At 34.0% G+C, this 20,347-nt stretch overlaps 3 pseudogenes; all 3 read right to left on the bottom strand.

Moving 5' to 3' along the window:
* Positions 1 to 1,978: 1,978 nt before the first annotated feature.
* LOC125855956 (uncharacterized) lies at positions 1,979 to 9,454 on the bottom strand (annotated as a pseudogene).
* Positions 9,455 to 9,594: 140 nt separating this feature from the next.
* Positions 9,595 to 14,115, bottom strand: LOC125855948 (uncharacterized; annotated as a pseudogene).
* Positions 14,116 to 17,331: 3,216 nt separating this feature from the next.
* Positions 17,332 to 18,688, bottom strand: LOC125855941 (sugar transport protein MST4-like; annotated as a pseudogene).
* Between the last annotated feature and the right edge of the window lie 1,659 nt (positions 18,689 to 20,347).

Genomic DNA, 20,347 nt, shown 5'->3' with positions numbered 1-20,347 from the left:
GATCATGACACTCATCTCAAATTCAAGCTTAATATTTATGACTAAACCCGAATATTAATATGATTGCTCGCTTACTATACTAACTTACAACTACTATTATGTGCAAATTTTAGAATCACTTGTCCACTAGGACCTTATGACAAGTAGTTAATCGTCACCTCTTAGCCTTCATACTTACAATTACTATCACCTTCGACTTCGCAACATAAGTACTATTCACTCATTCGCTATACATCAATGCCAAATTAGTTCTATAACACTTTGAATATTATCGGCTCTCCCTCAAAAACATAAGCCTAGCTTAGATCTATCACCTCATGTATACTCATGCTCTTCTATTCAACACTTACACTTGGTCATTACCTACACAATGACACTTCATCACAAGCTCCTTTCTAGCTACAACACACTCTACTTCCTATGATGGAGTATTCACAACGCATCACTTCTTAGTCTACCCATAAGGGACAACTCTTCATTAATAATTTACTATAGGTGCATGATTATAATAACATAGCTTGCCTCATCACTATATTCCTTTCTAGGATAACTAAACCTCTGCATAATTTCCTCTAACTATGGGCTATTTCACTACTACTGCTCATGATCTCGTAACTCATGTTACCTTTCAGGTGAAAATCTTACCCAAGCTCTAAACATTCTTCTTAAAAAGGATCTCAGCTGAAACAAGGCTTAAGGACAATAGAACAACTCGCTTTTATCTCAAATGCACGATTCATATGAATATAAAGGCATTACTCTGAAACTGAACACTTAACTTACTCTTGGACTTCTCTTAAGCCCCAAATCTTCAAGGTATGAGCTAATGTTGATAGATAAGAGGATTGAGTTACACAGTTAGATTTACAATTCAATTTTTTTCATTGTACGTCTACATTTATGGCGATATGTTTTTCCATGGTATGAATTTTTAAGGTAAGAAATAATCTATTACATCAATTATTGATAATTTTGAAGGACTTATGCATGGTTTGGGTCACAAAGTTTGTTACTTTTGATTGTTAAATGAACTAAGCAAGAATTTCACTTAAAAATGTTGGTTTAGAGTAGGGTAAATGACCGGAGTGGTTATGATGGTTATTGGTATTGAGAGTGTGGGCTTTAGTGGAATTATGTGAAAAGTATGAAGAGTGTGATAAATAGAATATAAGTACAATCGTAATGGGGACCAGACCGTTGGATTACGGGTAGCTAAAAAATCAAAATAAATGGAGTCAACTGAATGGAAATATTTGATATGGGCTCTTTAGAGGAAGCTTTAGTGTTATTAAACCTTGATCCCGTACATTCTTAAGTGACCACCTATTTCGTTTTTGGTAATGATTTGGGGTATGATTCACTAGTTATGCTCACACGTATTTTCACTTTTGTGGGTTGATCCCTAGTGGTGCATCGGATGTACCGATCCTGCGATGTCTTATTGGTTGGGTAGGATGTTTGGGCAGATTTGGTTATCTCAGGTGACATATTTGGTGTTGTCTTGGAGTTGTTGAAGTATTCTAGCGGTTCTACAGGTACCTTTTTGAAAAGCGACGCAGTCCGTCGCTTTTTGAAAAGCATCGAACCAAAATGCAGTTGTTTCTTCTCCATATTGAGTTGTGACCCTTATATTTAGTCCCACCATTTTAAAGGCATTTACGAGCCAATTTTTAGGAATTATGCGACTTCTTTTGTCACACTATATATATATAGTCCCACCATTTTTAAGGCATTTACGAGCCAATTTTTAGGAATTATGCGACTTTTTTTGTCACATGGGATGCGCATATAGCACACAAGATGCACGTAAAACGCACGGGATGCACGTACAATGCACGGGATGCACGTACAACACACGAGATGCACGTGTTGCATTTATTTCTACCTATACTCTAAAGAGACTAGTTCTAACAGTGTGAGTTTCCAAATTCCTAACACTCTACTCCGACACTACGTTCTATATACTAAAGACCTAGTACTATGCTCCATTGACGCTATCTTCTTTTAGAAGTACTTTCTTCCCAAACCAATGCAGCTTCCAAATCTTTGCTTCTGACAGCTCACCTTCCTTCTTTACTAACTCTGGTAGGAACTCGTATATTATAAATCCTACACATATAACCACAATAGAAAGAAAAACGAATACCCACACATTCAAGGTACAAATGAGAGGTAACGTAGCTAAATTCGTGACTAATGCCATGAGGAATAGTATTGTTGTCTCGCAGCATGCACCTAAAGCTCGAAGACCATCGGGGTATGATGACTCTGTCCAATCCCGTGGGGTAGAAAGTAAAGAATAACATCTATGAGGAGGACTCTAATGGCAATGACAATGTAGTCTTATTGTTGCTTTAGTGGACTAATGGATTTGCTCCATGGTATACAAAAACACAAGGAAATCTGCATATATTGGAAGAAATTGGAAAATTATATATATTTGAAAAATGAGATTACTCTCACAAGGAAAATAAATAAATACCTCAGATCAGACAAATCCCTGCATATGCAAAAAGTAGAGTTCTTCGTCGCCCAAAGAATCTGTAACTCAAAACTGCAAGTCCAGACACTCCAGCTCGAATTGCACCATCGAGGAACGAAGCTAGAAATATGGCATGGTACTTAAAATGCTATGAATTGTAAGAATAGAGGCCTGAAAAACATGATGGAATCTAAACCTAAGAGCCGCTGGAAAAAATTTGTGTCGCTACACTAATCACCAAAACTGGTGAGTGTAGAATCTTTTGCCACGAATCCCTGTCTTCATTTTCAATCAGGTAAGCTAACTGTTTAAGCTCTTCTTCTGCTCCATATTTTCATATCCTCTTCAGGACTGTTTTATTTTAAAAAAATGGATTTTAAGAGTCGCCACTTAATTTTTAAAGAAAAATTAAGAAAACTACTTTTTCAAAAGATTAAAAACAGAAAATCTAATGAAAAATATTAAAGGGGGTTTGGGGTTCATATTAATGTTTTAGGAAGGGTTTAAAGGCACCTAAAGCATCCGCTAACTCGCGGTTATTCGGTAATTAAAATGTTTGGCTAATAATATAAAAATAGACATGCTTGATTAGTTTAGAAATAAACAAACTTAAGACTTGAAATTACTTTTTTTTAGGGGAAAGGGCTGGGTATTACCTAAGTAAAATTTGCAAATATTCTTAAGAGGGTTAAGTTGAAAATAGATAATCTTATTTAATTTTAGAAAAATATAAGTTTTAACTCAAAATGGTTTCTTTGGGGAATCGAATTAGGAAAAAACCTCAAAATCAAATAAACAAATAAACAAGTATCGACAATCGAATAATAAGGAAAGAGAAGGCTTGGGCCCAAGTCTGGTTTATGTCTGCCTGGGCCGGTACTTGGGCCTAAATTCAACTTTAGGCCCTTGACCCAATTTGTACTTGTCCTAAAATTAAACATAAAACAATTGACTTTCTCTTTGGGCCTTAGGCCCAATTTTCACCTGTCCTAAACAACCAAATAATAATCAAAATAAATGGGCCTTTGGCCAATAATTACAAAAACACAAAGCTGACATTTTTGGGGCTCCTTTAGCCCATCTTTGATGTAATACATCATATACGGCTGATGTATATCGCTATATCACACTGTATATCAGTGTGTTTTTGGCTTCCAGGATCTGTATTTTCGATTTTCTGGCCTTGCACATTTATTCCCTTTGCTGGCTGACTCGAAAAGAGAGGATTTGGGCCTTTATGGCCCTCTTGAAATGCAAAGGGAGGAAAGGCGGAGTCCAAGATGAATTCAAGGCTAATTTCACATGCAACAAAAAGGAAATAAGGATTAGCATACAAAACAGATGATGAGTCAATAAACAATAAAACTTCAATCTCCTTAATCCAATGCAAAATTTATCTTCATACTGAAGCATAGGCAACAAATAACTCTAATGAACCCCAAACATAGGTAACCCGCCTAGAATTTTTAGGGTTGGGCTCAAGATAATTTGAATTGGGTTCAATCTCAACCCATTCAAGCCTAACCCATTTTAAGAGAATCCTCAATTAAGCCCAATTCAATCTCAAATTTCAACCCGTTTTAAAACTCTTTGTTAAGACATGTTCCTATATTGAAGGTATAAATTATTATCTATTTAATATCTTTTAGGATTTATCTATCCATTTGTTACTTTTTAAAAAAAAATCTTGAGTTGAAATTCAAATTGTGATTATAAAAGTTAAATATCACTATGTTAAAATTATTGAGATTAAGCGGGTAAAATTGGACAAGTCAAGACCCAACCGTTTTTAGCCCATTTGAGCCCAAAGTAAACTTGGGTGGGTCAAGACCCAACCCAATTTCTATTTCAACTCATTTTAATATTTCCAATTTCAACCAAACCCGCCCATTTGACACCCCTAATCTAACTCAATAAAACTCATGCTGCACAAAATCTCCAAGATCCAACTTCTTATGACATTTGAGATATTTTTACAGAATGATCAGAATACTAAATCCTTGAAGCTTACTATCAACTAGTCACTTAATCCATGCACATATAAGAGACTTTTGAAATAAAGAAAAGGTAGCCAACAGAAGAGAACTTAAAACAACAACCAACTCTATCTTTTAGGATCTCGACAGGCAACCAAGAAAGATTTAGATAGTAGTATTAAGATTACAAAGCCAACAAATAGCCATCAGACAATAAACTAAGTGAATCATATTATTGCCTAAATAAACACTTGACTCTGCCATGCGTTTAAAACGACTCTAAACAACCAGGTCATGCCTTATGTAACTCAACACAAAGACAAACACAACTAGACCTAAGCCAAAAAAAGGACAGGCAGAGTAATTTAGAGTTGAAATGAGCTTAAATTTGTAGAAAACTCGACCCCAATTTATTAGTCCCGAGTCCTTAAAACAGAAAACAAATATTCAAAGAGAGAAAATTAGCATGATTAAACTGTAAATTTGCAGATTTAAGCTAACATTAAAGAAAGTCAGTAGCAAGCAACCTAAATAATTCGAATAAGACAATCAGATATGCACAACTATGAGACAAAATCATACAGATATGAAGCAATTTCAGAGACCAAAAATAAAACAATTATCTCCCAATAACTAAGAGGCTCAAGCTTGCTTCAGTAAACGTATTCGAAATGAGGAGAAAAGGAAAACACAAAAATAAGCTTAAACAATTATATATTCTGATTCGCACATTTAAATGAGGATGGTAAGAACACACAAGAAATAAAAACTCGAACCGCTACATGTCCAGATTCCATACTTAATCAAACGAAGTAACAAACAACAAGATAGCTAGCAAAACAAACTTGAACAATGAAGGAAATAACCTGAAAAACACATTCAATCTAAAGAAACTCTCAACAAAAAGCACTGAAAATAGAAAAAAATGAAACAGAAACGAAGCTAAAGCAAACTCAACTGAAACAAACTCATCATATAGCATTTAGAATCTAAAAAATAGAGCGTGAATGAGGGAGGAGGTATTAAGTTCATGTAAGATTAAATACTTTAATACATAATATCAGAATCTTGAACAAGTTAATCTTACATAGAGATCGTTAGGGGCACATACCTGATGCGGAAGACATCATCACAGAGAGAAGCGGAAGCATTAGTCATAAATTGGTTTCTACCTCTTTGCCCTAAATTTATGTTACCACAGTCATCAGTGATGGAATTATTGTAAAAAATTTGTGATAACCCTAATAGGTGGAGGGAGGACCAATTTATAGAGGTTAAGACTTAATATGGTATGTCCATCAAATAACTAATGTACGGATGAGATTTATTATTCGTTAAATATTATATATGGTATTACTCAGGCTACAAGTAAACTTGAGCCATAAGTAGGAAATAATTAATAATTCTTACATTCTCCCACTTGGCCCAATGACCATATAACATTAATATTTAATAAACATTAGTTGTGCATACAATAAATCTCTTCTATAATGTCCATCATACATACCATAATATAATAAAATACGAATGCAAGTTATGGAGGTTGTACATAAATTTTAAGCTACATATTTCCTAACATATACTACTACATTAGCAACTGATCATACTAGGTTCATAAGCTATAAAACATATAACATTACGGTCCACAATAATGTCTCATAGAGACTTATCTTGTGATATCTCAAAACAATAATGTATACAATATTATGAGAAATTAGAAATTCATTAATGTATATCATAAACACATAATTGAGCTCAGAGTGTAAAAACATTACAAATGTATCAATCATAAGTACAACCAAGACCCATTATGTGAACATGTTCTTTAAATGTCTTTGGTTGTAAACCTTTTGTTAACGGATCTGCAATCATGAGATCAGTTCTAATATTCTCAAGTAACACTCTTTGTTTCTGAACTTCTTCCTTAACAGTAAAGTACTTTAATTCCATATGTTTGGCACATTTGGATTACTTATCATTCTTGGAAAAGAATGCTGCTGCAGTATTATCACAATAAATTTTCAACGGCTTGGTAATGTGTCGACAACCCCAAGTCCTGAAATAAAGTTCCGCAGCCATAATGCATGAATTGTGGCTTCATAACATGCCACAAACATTATTTGCAGCTTTCAAGTGATCAATTCCAGGGTTACTTTGATATCTTCCTAGCATTTTGACCGCAAAACTAATATCCGGTCTTGTGCAAGTTTGAACATACATCAAACTTTCAACAATAGAAGATAAGGAATTGTTTCCATTTCTTTTTGTTCTACATCATTCTTTGGAAATTGCATGAGATTAAATCTCTCTAGAACTCTTTCGATATAGCCTTTTTGAGACAGTTTCAATAATCCTTGTGATCTATCACGTAATATTTCTATCCATATCACATATGATACCTCACCCATATCTTTCATTTCAAAGTTCATAGAGCGAAAGTCTTTTGTCTCACGCAATATGCCTAAATCATTAGCAGCAAGTAAAATGTCATCAACATATAACACTAAAAATATAAACTTACTCCCACTTATCTTTTGGTATATACACCGATCAACGGTAATCTTCTTAAATCCAAAAGATGTTATGGTATCATTAAGCTTTATATACCATTATCATGAGGCTTTTTTGAGCCCATATATTGACTTCTTTAGTTTACACACTATTTGATCTTTTCCTTTAATTTCGAAACCCTCTGTTTGGTCCATATAACCATCCTCCTCAAGGTCTCTATTAAAAAAGACATTTTTCACATCCGTTTGATGTAACTCTAAATCATAATGAGCTACCAAAGCCAAAATAATTCTTAATGATTCTTTCTTTAAGACCGATGAAAAGATCTCTTTATAATCAATGCCTCCTTTTTTAGTGTATCCCTTAAAAACAAGTCTGGCTTTATATCGTTCAATTTGAATCGCGTTTGGTCTTGAAGACCCATCTACACCTGATTCTTTTAGAACTTTCTGGTAATTGAACGAAATCTCACATTTTGTTGTATTCCATGGATTTTAACTCTTCATTCATGGCATCAATCCATTTATCAGACTCAGTGCTTTCTATGGACTGTGAAAATAAACCGGGTCTTTATTAATTCCAATGTCAAAATCTGGCTCTTGCAAATAAATCACATAATCATCTGAAATGGCCGATTTTCTTTCTCTTTGAGATTTTATTGATGGCACTGTTTATGGTTCATTTGAATCAGATACTTGTGAGTTAGTTTCTTCTTGAAGTGTTTCACCCAAATGTTGTTCAACATTGTTAAATTGTTCTTCAACAAGAGGAACACCATTTGTTTTTGGTGCGGAAGTAGGTACATTCATTGGCAATGAAATATTTACCCTTACCTCATTAATTTCCACACTTTGTTGTTCAACATTCCCACTAACTTCACCATTCTCAATGAATTTTGCATTACCGGTTTCAACAATTCTCAAACTATGATTTGGATAGTAAAACCTATACCCTTTAGATTTCTCTGGATAACCAATAAAGTAACAACTTACAGGTCGAGAATCTAATTTCTTTTCATGTGGATTATAAACTCTAGCTTCCGCTTGACAACCCCAAACATACAGGTGTCTTAAACTAGGCTTCCTTCCACTCCAGAGTTCAAAAGGGGTCTTTGGAATTGCCTTACTAGGAAACTTGTTTAATAAATATACAGCAGTTCAAAGAGCATACATCCACAATTATTTGGGTAATGAGGAATTACTCATCATACTCATAACCATATCCATAAGTGTTCGATTACGCCTTTCTGCAACACCATTTTGTTGAGGTATTCCTAGCATAGTATATTGTGCACATATGCCATGTTCTTCAAGGAATTTTGCAAATGGACCTGGACATTGTCCTGATACATTATACTTTCCATAATATTCACCACCTCTATCTGACCTAATGATTTTCACTTTCCTATCTAATTGTCTTTCAACCTCATTAATGTACACTTTGAGAGCGTCCGCTGCTTGAGATTTTTATTTCAACAAATAGATAAATTCATAACGTGAAAAATCATCGATAAAGGTGACAAAATATTTTTCTTGATCTAAAGATGGAACTTCAAAGGGTCCACAAATATCATTGTGTATAATTTCAAGAAGTTGAATGCTCCTTGTGGCACCTTTCTTGGTATGTTTGGTTTGCTTTCCTTTAATGCAATCCAAACATATATCAAGATCAGCAAAATTCAAATTTGGAAGAATTTCATTCTTTACTAATCTTTTTAATCGTTCTTTGGATACATGACCCAAACGTTTATGCCACAAATAAGTAGAACTTTCATTTAGTGAACTACGTTTAATTCTCAACTTTTTGATGAATAATAAGAAGGGATTCAGAAAAATTATTTTTGAGTTTCAATCTATATAAACCATCAATAAGAATACCAGAACCATAAAAAAATAGTATTCTTATATACATTGAAACATCCACGTCCAAACTTAAAATCAAATCCATAAACATCTAGTCTGGAAAGAGAAATCAAATTCTTAGAAACTGAAGGAACATAAGGAGTCTGTAATAGATCAAGGTGGTGTCCAGTCTCCAAGATCAATTAATAAATCCATATGCCTTCAATTTGAGACTTCATGTGATTTCCCATGAACAAGAAATCCTTATTTGGATTTGTAGTTTGAATCGTAGTGAATCCCTGCAACATAGTGGATACATGAGTAGTTGCACCAGAATCAAGCCACCAAATATTATTAGGAACTTCTACTAAATTTGATTCGAAACATACAAAAGCACTAAGTGTACCTTTCTTTTCAAACCAAGATTTACGTTTCAGGTAATCTTTCTGATAGTGTCCTTCCTTTTTACAGAAACGACCCACATCAACCTTGAGTTCCTTATGAGCATCCAGTGGAACTTTAGTAGGTGCTTTCTTTTTCTTAAACTTGTTGGCCTCCACTTTAAGTTTACTAGCTCCTTGACCCATAAGGTTAATGGGATGACCTCCTTGTTTCTTACGTCTTGAAATCTCTTGAGTAAGCATACTAGGCAATTCACTAGCATCCCACCTATCCTCAATAGTGTTTTAGTTAATTTGGAATGGTCCATACTCAAGAGGCAATGAGTTTAGAATAAACTGAACCAAGAAGGTGTCATCCACTTTCATCCCCAAGGTCAAAAGTCTTATTCAATGTTAGTCATCTCGATGAAATGATTTTGCATACTGCGTGACCCATCAAACTTCATGGTCGTGAGTTCAACCATTAGTGTACCAGTGAGAGACTTATTAGCAGAACGAATACGTTGTTCCACAAACTTCAGGTATTCCCTGGCACTTTTTGTTAGTGGAATAGTACTCTTAATGTTGTTAGCAACAGTCATTCGCATAAACATAAGGCTTAATCTGTTAAAGAGCTCCCATGTTTTACGAAAAGAATTCTCATCCTCACTGCTATTATGAGTAATGGCAGTAGGTTTGTCATTCAGCAGAGCCAAGTCAAGATCCATCACACCTAAGTAGAACTGGACTTGTTTATGCCATTCAGAGAAGTTCAATCCATTGAACACAGTAATAGATGAAGCATGCGAATGAAGAGGAATAACTACAAAATAGATATACATGCTCACAAATAAGAAAATAATGTGAATTCAGTAAAGCAATGAAAATATTTCGTAATTCTCCTTTGGGTAGATACTACGACACATTATCATAATTTAAATGTCATTTTTATCTTTAATAGGTAATTGAATATTTTAAATTAAACATATATGACAACTTTTGATATACAATATATGTATGACTAAAAAATATTAATTTACCTCATAATTTTCACTATTCATAGAATGATAGTTTCACCTTTGGGTAAATTCTTAAGTTCTAGCAATAGTGAAAGTCAATTTATCAATATTTTTCAATATAGGCATTTAATTAATTTTCATAGATAAATGACAATTTTATGAATGCATATTTTGCTTAACCATACTAGTTTGGCCACTTTGGTTACTAACAAACTATATGAATACAAAAGCATACATAATCTCATAAAATTTTGTGCATGTGAATAATTTTAAATATTTAGTTTGGCCACTTTGGTGACTAACAAACTATAGAAATATAATACATGCATCAAGTGATCATAAATATTGTATGTGTAGACGCTAATTTCTCTAGTTTGGCCACTTTGGTGACTAACAAACTATATAAATACAAATGCATACATAATATCATAAAAAATTTTGTGCATGCGAATAATTTTATACATTTTAGTTTGACCACTTTGGTGATTAACAAACTATAGAAACATAATTCATTCATTAGGTTGAACAAACAGACCCAATCTCTCTTGGAATACTGAATATGCCAATAAATAATGAATTGTACTAATCCACATATGTCAAGTGATCATAAATATTATATGTGTACACGTTAATTTCTTTAGTTTTGCCACTTTGGTGGCTAACAAACTATATTGCACTAACTATACACATATTATTTATTGCTTAGTATAACGACCACATTAATTTATTGCACAATCTAAAACAAAACATAATTATTTATTTGTTTAGGGGTGGTGGGCGGTGATTACTCAGCTTTATTATCCTACCAAGGCTGATACAGTTATATAATTTATGAAGATTATCGGTTCAAACAATCCAGGCTCAGATGCCACACGTAAGATTAAATACTTTAAAACATAATATCAGCATCTTGAACACGATAATCTTACATACAGATTGTTAGGGGTACATACCTGATATGAAAGACATCATCACAGAGAGAAGCGAAAGCATTAGTCGTAAATTGGTTTCTACCTCCTTGCCCTAACTTTAGGTTACCAAAGCCGTCAGTGATGGAATTATTGTAAAGAATATGTGGTAACCCTAATAGGTGGAGGGATGACCAATTTATAGAGGTTAAGACTTAATCTGGTATGTCCATCAAATAACCAATGTACAGACGGTATTTATTATTCATTAAATCGTATTTATGGTATTACTTGGGCTACAACTAAACTTAGGCCATAAGTAAGAAATAATTAAAAATTCTTACAGTATTACCTTCTTCGAAGCAGTAGAACTGAGCCGACGAGTTGAAAAGCTTTCCACCACCACGTGAAAGGAACCCCAATGGAAAGCCTCCGACGAAAAGAACAAAAGGCTTAAGACGAGACCTCAAGGATCGAAACTCTTGAATTATAACTATAGAAATTGCAATTCTTCTTATGACTCTGTACCAATACAGCATTCTTTTTGCACCCTATTTTTCCAATCCCCCAGCACTAAAGGAAGAAAGGGTTATATATAGAGGAGGAACATGGCTGATTATTGGGGGGAAATTGGTAGAGATTTGGATGGATTTTTTGAATTCGAAATTCAAATTTTTCCTTGAAGATAAGATTTAAAGCTGGAATTAGTACGAATTGTACAATTCTTCAACGGAAAAATGATTCGAGCGCCTTATTTTGAGCATAGGATGATGAGGCACACGAGATTGCAACACCTGGCTGATTCGAGGACATTGCTCGTACGAGGAAGCACAATCTTGGGATTGTCCTATACTGGTTTCATGGCATATGATAGATATTACCTACACTTATATTAATTGAGTTGGTAAATTGGATAAACATACTTATAGTACGAGTAAATGAATGTATACATAGAAACTCCATCCTGATATAGGAACCTCACGCCACATCCAATAACATCTAACTTGATGAATGATAATACTAGGAAACCATGCTGTCAGTAGGCTTCCCAAAACTACAAGTGCCAATCCACAAATAAGGATCAGCTTGCGGCCCCATGAATGGGCCAATCTATTTGAAGGCAATAAATATATAAGGGTAGAGAGAGGGACTACATTCGCCAAAAGGAGTAGTAGGAAACTAGTAAAAGCACAAAAAATGTCAATGGTAGTCCCACAATTTTTAAGGCATTTATGAGTCAATTTTAGGAATTATGCGACTTTCTTTGTCACACGAGATGCAAGTACAACACACGAGATGCACATACAGCGCACGAGATGCAAAGAGACTGATTCTAACAGTGTGAGTTTCCAAATTCCTAACAGTATACTCGGACACTACGTTCTAAATATGAAATACCTAGTACTGCGCTCCATTGTCGCTATCTTCTTTTGGAAGTACATTCTCTTGTATATTATGAATCCTACACAGATAACCACAATAGCAAGGAAAATGAATACCCACACATTCAAGGAAAAAATGAGAGGCAATGTAGCTAAATTCATGACTAATGTCATGAAGAAAAATATTGTTGCCTCGCAAAATGAACCAAAAGCTCCAAGATCATTGGGGTATGCTGTCTCTATCCAGTCTCGTGGGGTAGAAAGTAAAGAATAACATCATATGAAGAGGATGCTAGAGGCAATGACAATGTACTCTAACTGTTGCTTTAGATGCACTAATGGATTTTCTCCATGGTATACAAAAAAAAAGGAAATCTTCATATATTGGAAGAAATTGGACAATTAGATATATCTGAAAAATGAGACTACTTTGACAAGGTAAATAAATAAGTAAATACCTTAGAGACAAAACTCCCTGCACATGCAAAAAGTAGAGTTCTTCGTCGCCCGAAGAATCTCTAACTCAAAATTGCAGGTACAGCCACTCTAGCTCTAATTGCACCACTAAGGAACGGAGCTAGAACTGTGGTATGGTACTTAAATGATATGAACTATAATAATAGAGGCCCGAAAAACATGATGGATTCTAAGCCTAAGAGTCGTTGGATTGTGTTGCTACATTAATCTCCAAAACTAGTGAGTGTAGCAGCTTCTGCCAGGGCTCCCTATCTTCATATTCAATGAGGTAAGCTAATTGTTGAAGCTTTTCTTCTTCTCCAGATTTATGTATCCTCTTCGGGACTAATTTCGCCTCCTCCACTTGGCCTTGCTTAATGAGAAATTATTGTGTCTCATTAAGCAAACCGATAGTAGAAATACTAGAAAGGAGAAAAATCCATATACAAAAAGACTCCAATGTCATCCATCTTTGTAAATGCAGGATGCATCTTGATTTATTCCTTTCGCCACAGTGTTTCTACATATGAGCATGTTGGATAAATCGAAGGACGCACAATCTTAGGCATGTCCTATACTAGTTTCATGGCATATGATAGGAATTACCTACACCAATATTAATTGAGTTGATGAATTGAATAACCAAACTTATAGTATGTGTAAATGAATGTATACGTAAGAACACCAACCTGATATAGGAACCCCACGCCACATCCAGTAATTGCTAACCCGATGAATTCGAAGATAATATTGGGAAACCAAGCCGTCAGTAGGCTTACTCGAAATGTCGATCCATAATATAGAAGGGTAGAGAGAGGCACTACATTCGCAAAGAGTAGTAGGAAACTAGTAAAAGCAAAGAAAATGTCAGTGGTAGTCCCACAATTTTTTAAGGCATTTACGAGCCAATTTTTAGAATTATGCGACGTTCTTGGTCACACGAGATGCACGGACAACTAAGGTTGGCAAATGGATAGGGTTTTGGTTGGTCCGGTCCGGTTTCCGTACCGGTAAGTCCGGTACCAGTTGAGCCGGTAAGGAACCGGTTTTATAGGGTACCGGAACCGGTACCGGAAAGGAACCCGATTTTTTATCCGGTTGATCCAATTTGGTAAGAACCGGTTCCTGTCCGGTTGATCCGGTTCAACGGTCACTTCCATTTTATTTTTTTTATTTTTTTTAAGTTGAACATTAATTTATAGCCATTGGGATGGGGTCCAAAATGGCTCAAAACATCCCCCCCCCCCCCTCTCTAACCCCTTAACACTATAAATATACCCATATTCTTTTATTTAAATCACAAATTCACAAATTATTTCATTAACATCTTACAAAATCTCTCAATTTTCAATCTCTCATAAATTCATAATTATTATTTTGTGATATTGACTTGGAGTTCGGATTTTGGAGATTTATTTGAGGTAAATCGGAAGCTTCAATTGGCATCTCTCAATTCCGGCTTTGGTTATATGTCTACTTTTACGTATACGTTCGGTACATTCGTTCCAACTTTAATTATTTATTTATTTATTAATTAAGTTATTTTATTTTTTTTGTTATATTATCTTGCTTGTTTTTCATAATATTTAATTATTTTAAACTTGAACATGAATTTAGAAAGAAATAGTGGTAAAAGACCAATGTCGGAAAGAAAAAATAATAGGGGAGGAGGAAGTAGTTCTAATTCTAAAAATTTGCCACCTAGATTTAGATTTAATACTAATGATTATACTCATGTTGATGAAACTTCTTTTACACGAGACTCACGACCTATTGAATTTAATTCCGAAAATGAAGTAGATCATGAGACTTTAAATAGATGTTTTACTAAGTTTGAGGAAGAATTAGATGAGGAAATAGAAATAAATGAGGAAGATGATGAGACCCCTACCCCTACTAATCCAGCTACCGAATTACCGGAACAAGATGAAGTCCTCTCTTTGCCTACTTTTTCAAAGACCGATGTATGTGTTAAAAGATCTTTAGTATGGAAATTTTTGGTACAAAATGAGGAAAAAACTGTTGTTACTTGCACGAAATGTAAATTGACCATGAAACATGTAACTACGGGTACACAAGGGGAACGGAATGACTAAGAACACATTTGAGAAAGTGTAATAAAGAATTTGTTCGCCTAGATGATATAGAAAGGGCTAATAGAAATGGAATACCCATACCTGAAAACTCTATGGGAGTTGGAGGTTCTAATATGGTTCAAAGTGTATTAAATATGACTAACCTAGCTAGCTGAAGCACACACCACACATATAGTAAAGAAAAAGATCGTAGAGAATTAGCTAAAATGGTTGTTGTTTGTGGTTTGCCTTTTTCATTTCCTTCCCATCCTAGTTTTGCTCATTATATTCGGGAATTGTATAACCCAAATTATGAAGGTATTCCAAGAAGTACAATTAAAAGTGATCTTTTTAAATATCAAAAAGAATATTGTCATTTTCTTCGTTGTTTATTTGTTTATTATGATGGTAGATTATCTATTACTTCTGATATGGGACGTAGTCCTAATGGTAATGATTATTTTACAATTACTGTTGATTGGATTGACCATGAATGGAACATGTAAAAACGAATATAGGGTATAAATATGTTGAAGAAACTAAAATCGGTTCTTATATACTTATTGAATTTTTAAGTGTTTTTTATAAAGCAACAAATGCTGCTTCTGGTCAATATTATCCAACTATTTCTTCTGTTTTAGTAAATATTTGTGTTATTTCATCTGAATTTGCAAAATATAGAGGAAAAGATCGATTTAACGATTCACTTGATTTTATGATTGAAAAATTCAAAAAATATTCTTTCCATATTCCTCAAATCTATTTGACTGCTACTACTTTCAACCCAAATTACAAATTAAAAGATGTTGAAAGAATGGTTGAAAAGATTTATGCAAATTTAGAAATTAAAGATGATGAAACTCCTAGTGTTGAAGATTGTAAAAGTAGCATATATACAAAAGCTAGAGAGCTATATAATACATATAAAACTATGGAAAAAAATATTTCAATAGTTTAACCTCCATCTTGTAGGCCTAGAATTGATGATACGGATGATTGGATAGATGATTATCTTGAGCTTGAATCCTCTACTAATAATGATTTTGATTTATATTTCAATCAGGCACGGGAAAAGATTAGGCATGAAGAAGGACAACTTCAAGCTCAAATATTAGTATGGTGGAAGAATCGTGAAAATCAATTTCTGACTCTTGCTAGGGTTGTTCGAGATGTGCTAGTGATTCAAGCATCATCGGTCGCTTCGGAGCAAGCCTTTAGTGCGGTGAGATTTATGATTGGAGATCATTGATATTCATTAGCAAATGATAGTTTGGAAATATCGGTGTTGTTTCGAGATTAGGTCAATGCCGAAAGAAGAAATTCTGGACTACCACAAATAAATAGCCAAATAGAAGATGAAATAGATGAAATATTTGGTGATAATAGTGATGATGGCATGGAAGCTATGGAAGAAGAATGACAAATACAAGTTCCAAAAAATGTTTCTTTTGAAATGATACAAAAGTTACGAAAAGATTTTTAAAAAAGTTTCAATTGTTAGTACAATAATTAATATTCAATACCTAGATTATGTACTCTTTGTATCTTTCTAATATTTGTATTGTACAATGTATTTATTTGAATAAATATATGGCTATTCGCCTTGATTTTCTTTTAAAATAGTTTCTTATATTTAATCCAAGTCATTTTAGAAATTTAATTTTCAACTATTTTAATATTAGTTTAAAGTTTAAACTTTAATATAAAATTGAATTTTAAGGTTTAAACTTTAAATTCAATATAAACTTTAAAATTTAAAATCAATTTCAAACTTTAAAGTTTAAAATTTAAACTTAAATTCAATTGAAACTTTAAAGTTTACTTTAAAGTACAAAGTTTTTAATTGAAGTTTTTTAATAATATAATATTATATAATAATTTAAGTTAATAAAAAATAAAAAAAAATTATCGGTACACAATGATCCGATAAGAACCGGTTCCAGTCCGGTCAAACCGGTTCCTATCCGATAACTAAGGGATCGGGCGGAACCTTTGGGAATTTTTGGTAAAACCGGTTCCGGTAAATAAATCTGATAATGAGGACCAGTTCCAGTATCGGTTCCGGTAAAACCGGTCATGTTGATCCAGTCCTATCCAATTGTCAGCCTTACGTACAACACACGAGATGCACGTACAGTGCACGAGATGCACGTACAATGCACGAGATACATGTACAACGCACGAGATGTATGTGTTGCACTTATTCTACCAATACTCCCAAGAGACTGATACTAACAGTGTGAGTTTCAAAATTCCTAACAGTCTACTACGACACTACGTTCTTAATACAAAAACCTAGTACTACGCTCCATTTTCGCCATCTTCTTTTGGAAGTACTTTCTTCCAAAACCAATGTAGCTTCCAAATCTTTTCTTTTGACAGCTCACCTTATTCTTTCCTATCTTGGGTAGGAACTTGTATAATATGAATTCTACACAGATAACCAAAATAGCAAGGAAAATGAATACCCACGCATTCAAGGCATAAATGAGAGGCAATATCATGAAGAAAAATAAAGTTGCCTCGCAACATGCACCTAAAGGTCAAATATCATCGGGGTATGATGCCTCTGTCCAATTTCGTGGGGTAGAAAGTAAAGAATAACATCCTATGAGGAGGATGCTAGAGGAAATTACAATGTAGTCAGACTGTTGCTTTAGATGAACTAATGGATTTTTTCCATGGTATACAAGAAAAAAACAAGGAAATCTTCATATATTGGAAGAAATTGGACAATTAGATATATTTGACAAATGAGATTACTCTACAAAGGAAAATAAATAAATAAATATCTCAGAGACAAAAATTCCTGCACATGCTAAAAGTAGAGTTCTTCGTCGCCCAAAGAATCTATAACTAAAAACTGCAAGTCCAGGAACTCCAGCTCGAATTGCACCACTAAGGAACAAAGCTAGAAATGAGATATGGTACTTAAATGCAATGAAATGTAAGAATAGAAGGCCCAAAAACATGGAGTATAAGGCTAAGAGTCGCTGGAAAATTTGTGTTGCTACATTAATGACCAAAACTGGTGGTGTAGTAGCTTCTGCCAAGGCTCCCTGTCTTCATTTTCAATTAGGTAAGCTAATTTTTGAAGCTCTTCTTTTGCTCCAAATTTTTGTATCCTCTTCAGGATTACTTTCGCCTCCTCCACTCGGCCTTGCTTAATGAGAAATTGTGGTGTCTCATTAAGCAAAACTGATAGTAGAAATACTGGAAAGGGGAAAATGTCATAGACAAAAAGACTCCACTGCCATCCATCTATGTAATTACGGGATACAACTAGGCTTATTTTTCCCCATAGTGTTTCTACATATGAGCATGTAGAAGAACTAGAAGGACACATAATCTTGGGCATGTCCTATACTAATTTCATGGCATATGATGGGAATTACCCGCACTAATATTAATTTAGTTGGTAAATTGAATAAACATATTTATAGTACCCGTAAATGAATGTATACCTAGGAACACCAACCTTATATAGGAACTCCATGCCACATCCAGTAACAGTGAACCCGATGAATTCAAAAATAATATTGGGAAATCAAGTCGTCAGTATGCTTCCCGAAACTACAAGTGTCGATCCACAAATAAGGATCGGTTTGCAGCCCCAAGAATGGGAACAAGGAGTAATAACGATATCACCCAAAAACATAAAGGTACGTGATTGTGAATGAGCAATGTTCAAGCTATTTCAATTAGATGTTTGTTCTATTACTCATCAAATCCATTTTGTTGAGAAGTATGTGCACAATAAGACAAGTGCAATATGCTCTGGGATGACATAAAAGAAGAGAAACAAGTATTTTCAGGTATTATCATTGATTAACTTTTTAATGGAAATACCAAATTGATTGCGAATTTCTACATCAAATTTCTGATAGATTAGAGATAGCACAGATCTGTTTTTCATCCAAAATAACCATGTGCACTGAGAATAGTCATCAATAAAAGTAACAAAATAATGAAAGCCTAAGGAAGAATTGACACGACTTGGACCCTATATATCCGAATGAATAATTTCAAATATAAATGTGGCCCTATTATTGACGTGTTTTGGGAAAAAGAGGCATGAGTGTAATTACCAAGCTAACACGACTCAAATTCTAACAAATATAAACTAGATAAGTGGGAACCATTTTTTGAAATTTCAAGAGACTTGGATGACCCAATTAACTATGGAGAAATTCAGAAGAAATAACGGAAGTGAAAGAAACATGTGGTGTTAGGATAGAGAACAGGTACAGTCCATGTGACTCATGTCCTTTTTCAATCACCCGTCATGTACTCTGTACTGCAGAAGAACAGAATCATCAGAGAAGGTCACAATGCATTTCTGGTTTTTTGTTAATTTGCTAATGGAAATAAGATTATATGGACATTCAGGTGCAAAAGGGTTGATTTTAATGGTATGGAAGGTAGAGGATGAGTTATACCTATATCTTTAACAATCTTCTTTGATCCATTTGCCAAAGTAAGAGTAGAGAGGGTAGAAGGGAAAGTAAGAGTATAGAAAGTGTTTTTGTTTCCAGAATTATGGTCAGAAGCACCCGAATCAAGAAACCATTGTTCCTGAGACGCAGACTGTGCGACATAAGCAAAGTTACCATGTTGTATTGTGCAAGAAATGGTTGATTGTTGCCTTGATGTTTGGTATTGAAGGTAGTCATATAGTCTGCTCTATTTAAAGTGATAGATTGAGATGATCCATCCATTATGAGTCTTTTTTTGTCACAAAAAGAAGTTCTGGAGAAAGAGAGATATGAGACTCGACAATTTTCTGATATGGTTAATTGATCCCTCCATCATTTTAAGTTTCTATCACTGAAATAAAATAACATTTAGAAAGAGGGCTGAAAAACAAGTGGCTCTGATACTATGAGAAACTAGTAGAAGAAGAAGAAGAAAAGATATTGACAGTTGAATTGATTGATCATTTCCACAAGTTGATGTGATTAAATAGTTGTTACAAATAATGTAAATAAGGAAAGAAGATGATAAAATTTTACACAATCTCCTAACTGCCTAATTAAAGGAATTAGGGAATATTATCATATCTAGACTATTTAATCATATTTAAATATTTCCATATCTTCACTATCCAATTTTACCATAATTAATCGATGGAATCACATAATTAAACTATCCAAGAAGAAGAAAGGAAAATATAGTGAAAATCATGCTTTCATAAGAACCCTAACTTTTATAGAAATCATTATCTAAAAAACTAGGTTTTTAGTGGAACTCTATGGGTGAAAGGATGCTCATTGGTGAAATTCCACATACTTGGAATGGAAACCCTAGCTTGATTCCT

This window comes from Solanum stenotomum, chromosome 1 (genome assembly GCF_019186545.1).
Source record: "Solanum stenotomum isolate F172 chromosome 1, ASM1918654v1, whole genome shotgun sequence".
NCBI classification, from domain to species: domain Eukaryota; kingdom Viridiplantae; phylum Streptophyta; class Magnoliopsida; order Solanales; family Solanaceae; genus Solanum; species Solanum stenotomum.
The sequence above is the reverse complement of the archived record's forward strand: the minus strand, read 5'-3'. Positions and strand labels throughout refer to the sequence as shown.